Source organism: Anopheles funestus, chromosome 2RL (genome assembly GCF_943734845.2).
Source record: "Anopheles funestus chromosome 2RL, idAnoFuneDA-416_04, whole genome shotgun sequence".
NCBI classification, from domain to species: domain Eukaryota; kingdom Metazoa; phylum Arthropoda; class Insecta; order Diptera; family Culicidae; genus Anopheles; species Anopheles funestus.
In genome coordinates, this window is record NC_064598.1 from 83,655,420 (window position 1) to 83,663,451 (window position 8,032).

Sequence of the window (8,032 nt, forward strand, 5' to 3'; positions counted from 1 at the left end):
AATTTAAATTGTTTATTTGTTAACAAAATAATACCAAAAATCGTTAAAAACTCGAATCCAGACCTGGACAGATGTACGAAACATTGATGCTCTTTTCGATACTTTTAAAACCACTTGAATTTTTGAGAGAGTTTTTTTAATTTAATTACACCTATTTTTCGTAATAGTAATAGTAACAGTGAAGTCACCTAGAGTAATATTTATTCTAATGTAAAACATGTAAAAGTGTGCGTAAAAATATTGACGTATTTTAGTGGCCAATTTAACGTAATATTTTTTTGAAAATACAAAAAACAAATGGCCTTACGAATGACAAAATTTTGAGTACTGGAAAATACACACACAATAAAATGAATATAATATTCAGAACAGAATAAAATATTCTGTTCACACAGTAAATAAAATAATAAGTTTAAAAAAACCATCGAGTAAGTGAAATGAAAAACTAAGCTAATAAAAATTTCCACTCAAAATGGCCCCAAAATGTAATTCCAAGACCTTGACGATATCGATTAGTGAGGCGATAATTTTTCATTCTCAGAATCAGCTTAAGTGATAAAAACTAAAAAAAAACCGGCCCCAATCCAACACGTATCCTTATGCCATTTCCACTGGATACCGTTACCTGGACGCGGTTCACTTTCCTTTTGCTCCCATCATCCACGGTGATTGACACAATGTCAAACACTTGCTCCGCGTGAAGCTGTTGGAAGGTGATTTTCCATCAAACAACAATGGTTGTCATGGTAGTTGCAACCTGGGGGGGGAATGGCTTGTCGCCCCACAGAGGTGGTTGCGAAACGGGTCGGTACTGCAACATTAGGGGAGGGTGGGAAAAATGTCTCCACCCCATACTAACCATTTTTCACTACAATTGTGTGTACGTGCGTGTGTTAGTATGCGCGAAAATGAGTGGGAGATTTTCCGACTTTTTCCACCCTGTTCAAGAAAAAGGGAAAGAATCATTTTTCTGTCTCTTTGTGTCATTGCGATGGGGCGTTGGTATTGGTGTGTTTCGACAGAACTAGAATAGGGGTAAGTTCTTATCAGCTGCACTTTAAGATTTGTCTATGGCTACTTTGAGAAAGCTTTCGCGAACTTTATGAGAACTATTCCAACGCAAAAATGTACTCACACGTCATCGAATCGGCCTACTAAGAATCTCCCATCGATTGCTCTCCCTTTTTTAAGAACGAACTTTTTCGCTTTAAAAGGCATTCTTAGATCGGCAGAAGTTTCTGCGCATGTCCGCCCAACACATTTCCAGCCGCCCTGACAAATACCAATCTGGAGGAGGAGGATAACACACCGTTAGTTCACGACGTGTGAGAACTGTTTACTCACCACCCCTTGGTGAGCTCTGTTCTCTTGCTCACGATATAGCTTCCCCTTTCCCCCGGTTTTTTTTTGTTGAGGAAAATTTTTCACACACAAAACGCGCCATCGCGCATCTCTCGGGTGTATGATTCGGATTGCAATGTTCCAACAGTTCCTACACCACATCCATACACCGAGAGACTTCATTTCTTTTCGGAGATGTTTTTTTTTATTTCTCCCATTCACCCACGTTTTGAAATCCGTGTGTCCGTTTGCGTACGTGCCACACACTTACGCAAAAACCTGCCGCCGCGTTGCGAATGTATTCTCAAAAACTCGTCCATTGTTGCAGAGAAGATGCAGGACACAATTGCGTAGCGCATATCGGGGGGTCGCGACGCGACTGGAAAAGCACCACCCACAGTTACCCTCCTAAAACATGGTACTTTTCTCTCTCTCTCTTTATCTCTCCCTCTCTGTCTTTCACTCTACTCCAGTCACCATCCAAGGCAGTACGCTGCAGTACCCAAGGGTTGGTTATGGTTTTTGAATATGACTGGTGGCGATAACAAAAATGGTTATGAAAAAAAAACAACATCCCTCTGCTCTCGTGAACGTGCATGAAATAGTAGTTCCGATTTGGTCGTCGGTTTGTGTGCATTTTTGTTTTATTGTGACGCGCACCGGCGGTGGTTCACGGCGCTCCGGAGCGGCTTTTCTTTTCCCGTTTTGCATGCGTCGAAAAACGTCGACCGTACCGAAGTTCCCCTAGTCCGCGTGTATCGGCAGGCGTTTGACCAAAAACCTGGAGCAAAACAAGCGTGAGTTCGGGCGAGTGTGTGTGTGAAGCTTGTTCCTCAAACAATTGGAACTCTTCCGTTCCAAAAAGGGAATGTGATAAGGTTACGCACCGCGGTTTCGATGTCGACAGCCACAATGTCTGTGATGGTGTCTGTGCCACTCAAACACGAACACTGAGCGGTGGTGCAAAAAAAGCAGGAAAAGTCGGGTCCCAAAACTAAACTGGAGAAAAACTTGGAGCCCCAAATACCATTGTTTTCTCGGCCAGTGTATGGAGATGAGGCTGTACGCCGCCAAACAGTTATCCGTGGTCGTGGAGTGATAAGTTCGAAACCGTACATCCAGTAGCGAAGTGGTGCGACTATCATCCAGCTACGGAAGCTCACAGTGGTTAACGTTGTTTGTGCATTTAAATTATTCAACTGGTTTTTGGAAGAAGTTCCAGTACGTCTTTTAACTCAGTGACCTAAATTGAAGGATGCCGCCAAAAGCGTTCGTCCGGTGAATTGCAGCGTGAACGCACTGATGACAACAACCCCCAAAAAGCCAAACAATCCTGACACTCTTGCTCCTGGGGGCGATTTCCTTTCGGTGGCCTCGTCTTGAGAGGCAACCAAATCCAGGGTTTGGGAAAGAAAATCCCCACAGAACCGTCTTCTCTCGCGACCGTTACCGAGGATACTAATTAACAGCATTTCAGACAGCACACCACTACACGCGTCTGTGAGTCTGAGAGTGATGATTATTGAAGGTGGTTATCTAAACACCCACACTTGAAGAGGACGATAACGCAGTGGCCGATATTTACACAACAAAACAACTCCTCTTGGTGCAACAAAAACCAAAAAAAAAAGGATGGGAAAGTGCCGATACATTGGGTGGCTGATACGATGATGATGGTGGTTCTAATAACTATCCTTGTGTAGTGTTTTTGTGTTTCTGTGCCGCTTGGAAGGATGTGTTTGTGTCGTCTCGTCTGACTCGTGGCAATATTTTGCTCACCACCACTAGATCGTATCAATCAAACGGTCACATTAATGCCATACCGCGTGCGAGAAGCTGTGTAGTGAATTTAATTAATTCTCCAAATCAAACTGGCTGGGAACGATCGTTTTCTTTGTCGTGTCGGTTAACTGCTGTATCGTGTGGTGCCGTGCCGATCCCTATCAGGCACACCCGTAATCGCTGTTATGTGTTTTTCACGGCTTTCCAGTTTTTTCTGTGCACTGTTTTGCACTGAAGGTGAACTATATTTTCGACACCAATAAGATCTGTGCAGTCTTTTGTGTCGAAGTGTGTTTCATGTCGCACTTAAATATTTTTAGAGACTTTTGTTTGTTTGGAAGCATCACAGCTGCTGAATGTTGTGAAGCCGTCGGAAAGATCCTTGGATATGATTGTTTGATCTTATGCCGACAATTGGGTGATGTGTGTGTTGAAGTACCGTCGGGACGTTTTTCATTGAATGGAAGCGACAAATTTGGCAGCTTGAAAGGAACATTTGTAACCTTTAAATGCTTGTATTAGCCATGGAATATTTAAATTTGAATATTTGAATATTTAATTGAATAAATATGATTTGGTTTGAAAATAATTTTTGAATTGTGAATAAATTGTAGTTAAGTTAATGAGATTATCAAGTGCTCACAATACTAATACAGCACTCGTATTTTACGAAGGGGTTTTTTTAATTTTCATTAAACGTTTTGCAAAATTATTTGGAGCTCAAATACGGTAGTAATCAGCTTACGACTTTGACGTTACGCCCAACATTAGACGCGTTAAAAATTATTTCCTTTTATATTTTACGTATTTTTCAATAAGTATTTTACATCAACTATTAGCAACTTGAAGTAAAGTTATCAATTATCAACTAATTTTTAATCAAGTTACTACATTTTATAATTTGAAAATATCCTAAAGTTTGATACTGTAGTGCTATGCGTCATGTTTTAGAAAACTCATGCATACCTTTAGTGAAGAGTCCTTCGAATCCCAAATTGACTTCCCAAATTTTCAAGACTGTTTGAAGATTCTCATTGTTGTTATTGTATCAAAATACGAAACTTATAGTTCAACTTGTCAATACCTGTGAAGGCTAGCAGCAGCTGTGTATTTTCATAAAATTCTTTTAAAGTTTTATTTCGAAAGCGCAAAATCGTTAATCGCCGGAAAAAGCTTTTAAACTCGTTAAAAGCGGAGATTATTGGAGAGAAATTAATGAATTTTCATAAAAGATGTTCAGAAACATTCAGGAAATTTGAAGAATCATTAAGCATCTTGAATCCGTAATTGTAATTTAAAGAACAACATGATCCATTTTTCTTCCGCCTGGCCATTCTTAAGAAGCAAAACATGATTCATTTTTCTTGAGAAAAATCATAATTAATCTAAGTCCAAAACTAAGAAGCCTTTTCCAAAATATGTTTAAATCAATTTGCTAAAAGAACATGATTCAAAATGATAGCTCTATTAAACGGTTAACTATTATAAGAATTGACGAAAAAAAATATTTTCCGTGAAATATGAAAACCATAAAAAAACTGTTGATTGAGGATGATTTAAAGCTTTACTTATCGGTATTCACTAATGGTTATCAAATTAAAATATAATAATCATGTATTTTAAAGCTTAAAGATAAACAGAATCAAATGATTACTATTTAAAATAGCGTTTTTAAAACACTGACAATCGAAATGAATTTATTGTAAAAAATTAAGAAATTAAGAAACAAAAAGAAAGTAAATTTTGTTTCTTGACATATTTTAAAAGCTCTCGCAATGTTTCATCACCAGTTGGCGCCATTTTTTTGTTGGTCGTTTCATCCTCGATGGTTGTGCAAATTTTCTATCACAATCAATCCCATCTATTGATCGTTGTTCACACCACAGTTGCCGTTTCGCGGTGCACGTTCACTCATTCACCAAAAAAAAACCGGAGAAACGGACGGCTAGGGGTCCGGAAGCGGAATTACATTAACCTCCAATTGCCCTCCCGACGAAACCTTCCAACCTCCGGCCCGATCAAACCCCCCCCCCCCCCCCCCCCCGTGTGTGCGTCTTATCCACACATTCAGGTTTAATTTATTTATAATTCCATAATGATACGATATCAATTAATTAATGTCTGCAAATGGATGGTTTAATTTTCATAATTGTACGTTTCATGATGCTGAATTTTTAATGCAACTCCGAAGGGGGAAAACTGCTTGCTTTCCCGCTCATGTGGAGCTTATGTGCCGTGTGTGTGTGTATGTGAAGTTGGGTGGCTTCGCGTTGGAGAATTTCTTTCTTCAGCAAAACGTGCCCGTCCCGTGTTGTTGTCTTGCCATGTCGCCATGTTTGTCTGCCGATCGGTTCCGTCAAGAAAAATCAAGGAACTGTTTAGTGCGCTTGCGTTTTACTGACTCTCTGTCCTCTCTCCTATCTCTCTCTTATACTTGCACAAAAGCGACGTTTTAGCGAGTTGTCAAACTATACAGCCTCACACCAGGTAGATTGGTGTTTAGTAGGGCGACTTGCAACGACACGCGAAAAGTTGGTTTTGCTACCAGCTTCCCAACAAAACATGGTTGTCGATCGATTAACGGTTTTGGTTAAGTTGCTTTTACCGACGGAAAAATTACTTCCCTTTTTTTGCTCCGTTTCTCTGTCGATTTCTGTGTTACAGACACATGATGGACAAATTCATGGGAACTGATTTTTGTGTGAGAAAATAGTTAGCGGACCAATAATGGAAGTTATCGGCTTCTGTCGCAAACAGACCAAGTGTAATTCAAGGGTTAGAGAAAACGAAAAACTACTGTAAAAAGTTTTCATGAAAAGAAAACAAAACCTCCGATCTTCTCATTAAAAAACGATCACGTTTCACATGAACGCTGGCCAGCTATATGATTTACATGTCATGCTAATATAATGAATCATAATTTATTAAACAAAAAAGGATGCATTTCTGACCAGAGTGTTCAAGCTGTGTCATTTGTGTATCGAATTCTTACCCCTATCGATCATTGCATACTGCAAAAGCACTTCTTGAATGTTTGCAGGGGGAAAAAACCTTCTGGCAAAAAAAAACCGCAATCAGTGGTTATCATCTGGACACCCCAGATCGAGCGTTCAAGAACAGCAAATATACGAAGAAGAAATAATTTATGATTTTTAATTGAACGACGTACACTACCGTACGATGCATAACACCGAACGATCTACCGATCCTTCTCCTTCGCAGTGGCAGAGGAAGAGGTTTTTTGTTTGCTTAATTGGCCACAAACATATCACCCCGAAAAACGGGTTTCGGCGGTTTGTTTTTCTTCGGTTTTGCGACTTCCCATAGCAATAAGGGCACCTTTGTGGTAAAGCCGGAAAGCAAACACATATATAAAAAAATGTTCTTTTGCTCTGCTTGTTCCATGTAACAGAACAGTCGTCGTCGATTTACAAGTGTCAAACCCCGTAGGTTCGAAAGATGGCAGCTTCCTAGGCGCCACCTGGCATCATGGCGTGGAAACTCGATGGGAACGCAGCGTGCCATACTAAAACGCGCTGGCAGTGTTGCTCTTTTCCCGATACTGCACAATCTTAATTGATTTAATCTTAACGGTGCAGATACAGTCTCGTGCAGTTCATTCCGTTTCACAGTTTCCACGCTGGCGCCATACGATGCCGTTTTGCGATCGATGGCGCCCCGGGTCCGGTTTTTCCTCTCCCTCCCCATGGGAGGGTTTGTTGGGTAAGTGTTGGTGTTTATAAACACTCTGCGCACATTTTACCGTTCCGGACTGTCGTCGACACTGTGGTTTCATTCATTAATGCCCGGCCACGATCAACTACTGCCAGCCGCGCTCAAGGGGTGTGGGAAATTTGCATTAAATTAGCATAAACGGCTTGCCACTCGTTGCGTCTTCGAGGAAGGAAAGGATGCTGCTGCATCGCGCCGTGGTGGTGGGATTTCTGCAAAGGTGGGAAAAGATAATTCAATTACTCTACTCACCCTTGGGCTGCTCGGGCTGCTGTTTGAAGCTTGGCCAGGGGTAACAGAAACGCCAACCGAGTGTTGTTAAACGTTATAATTTAATAAAAGCTCCCACTCCATACTGCAGCGTGACAAACGAGCTCCATCGAGGGTGGTTCGGGTGCGTTTAGATTAAACGCCGTGTACGTGTTGGGGGTTGGGTTTTTGGTGGAAGTGTCGGTTGATAAAGCGCTTGCAGGCAGGCCACTTTGCACGAGAACATGCACTCGTACTAACCTTCCACCGGCACGCAAATCGATGTGCAAACCATTTAAACGCGACACTGATCGTATGGGTTTGATAGGTTTTGAGGGATTTTTTCTTCCTTTCGGTGTTTTCTTTTGCAAACTAGCACTGTTTCGTTGCATCGTGAATGTATCTTATCATATGTATGACCCTGGGGAAGAATAAGCCTTTCAACCATGATCGGTTTGTATCGATTTGGCATACCGAAAACCCCGTCCAATGCCAATTATTATCTCAATCGATGTCAAACCACTTCGGATGGTTGGTGCGGACCAAAGGTGCGCCTTAAGATCTGCTTTGTCGGATGCATCGTTTTCCTACATATATGCCGCTCGCAATTGACGGATCGAATTGTGCGATCGATCAATCGAGCCTGCCGTACCACTCTGTTCGGCACGTCAACCGGATGGATGGATCGTGAATAGGGGTTTCTGTGCGGTGAATGCTTTTCCGATGCCGCCATCAATGCTGATGGGTCCCCATCCCAAATGGCCCCCAAAGAGTGCCTCCGACTTGTACTCCACCTTGGCTACACTAGTGACAGTTAGTGAATGATTTATCTATTTTCCGTTTTCGTCGTTCCGAAACCATTTTACCAAGCATTCCTGAGAGAGGGAGGGGGGAGGGGGAGGGAATCGGGGACATATTTTCACCACCC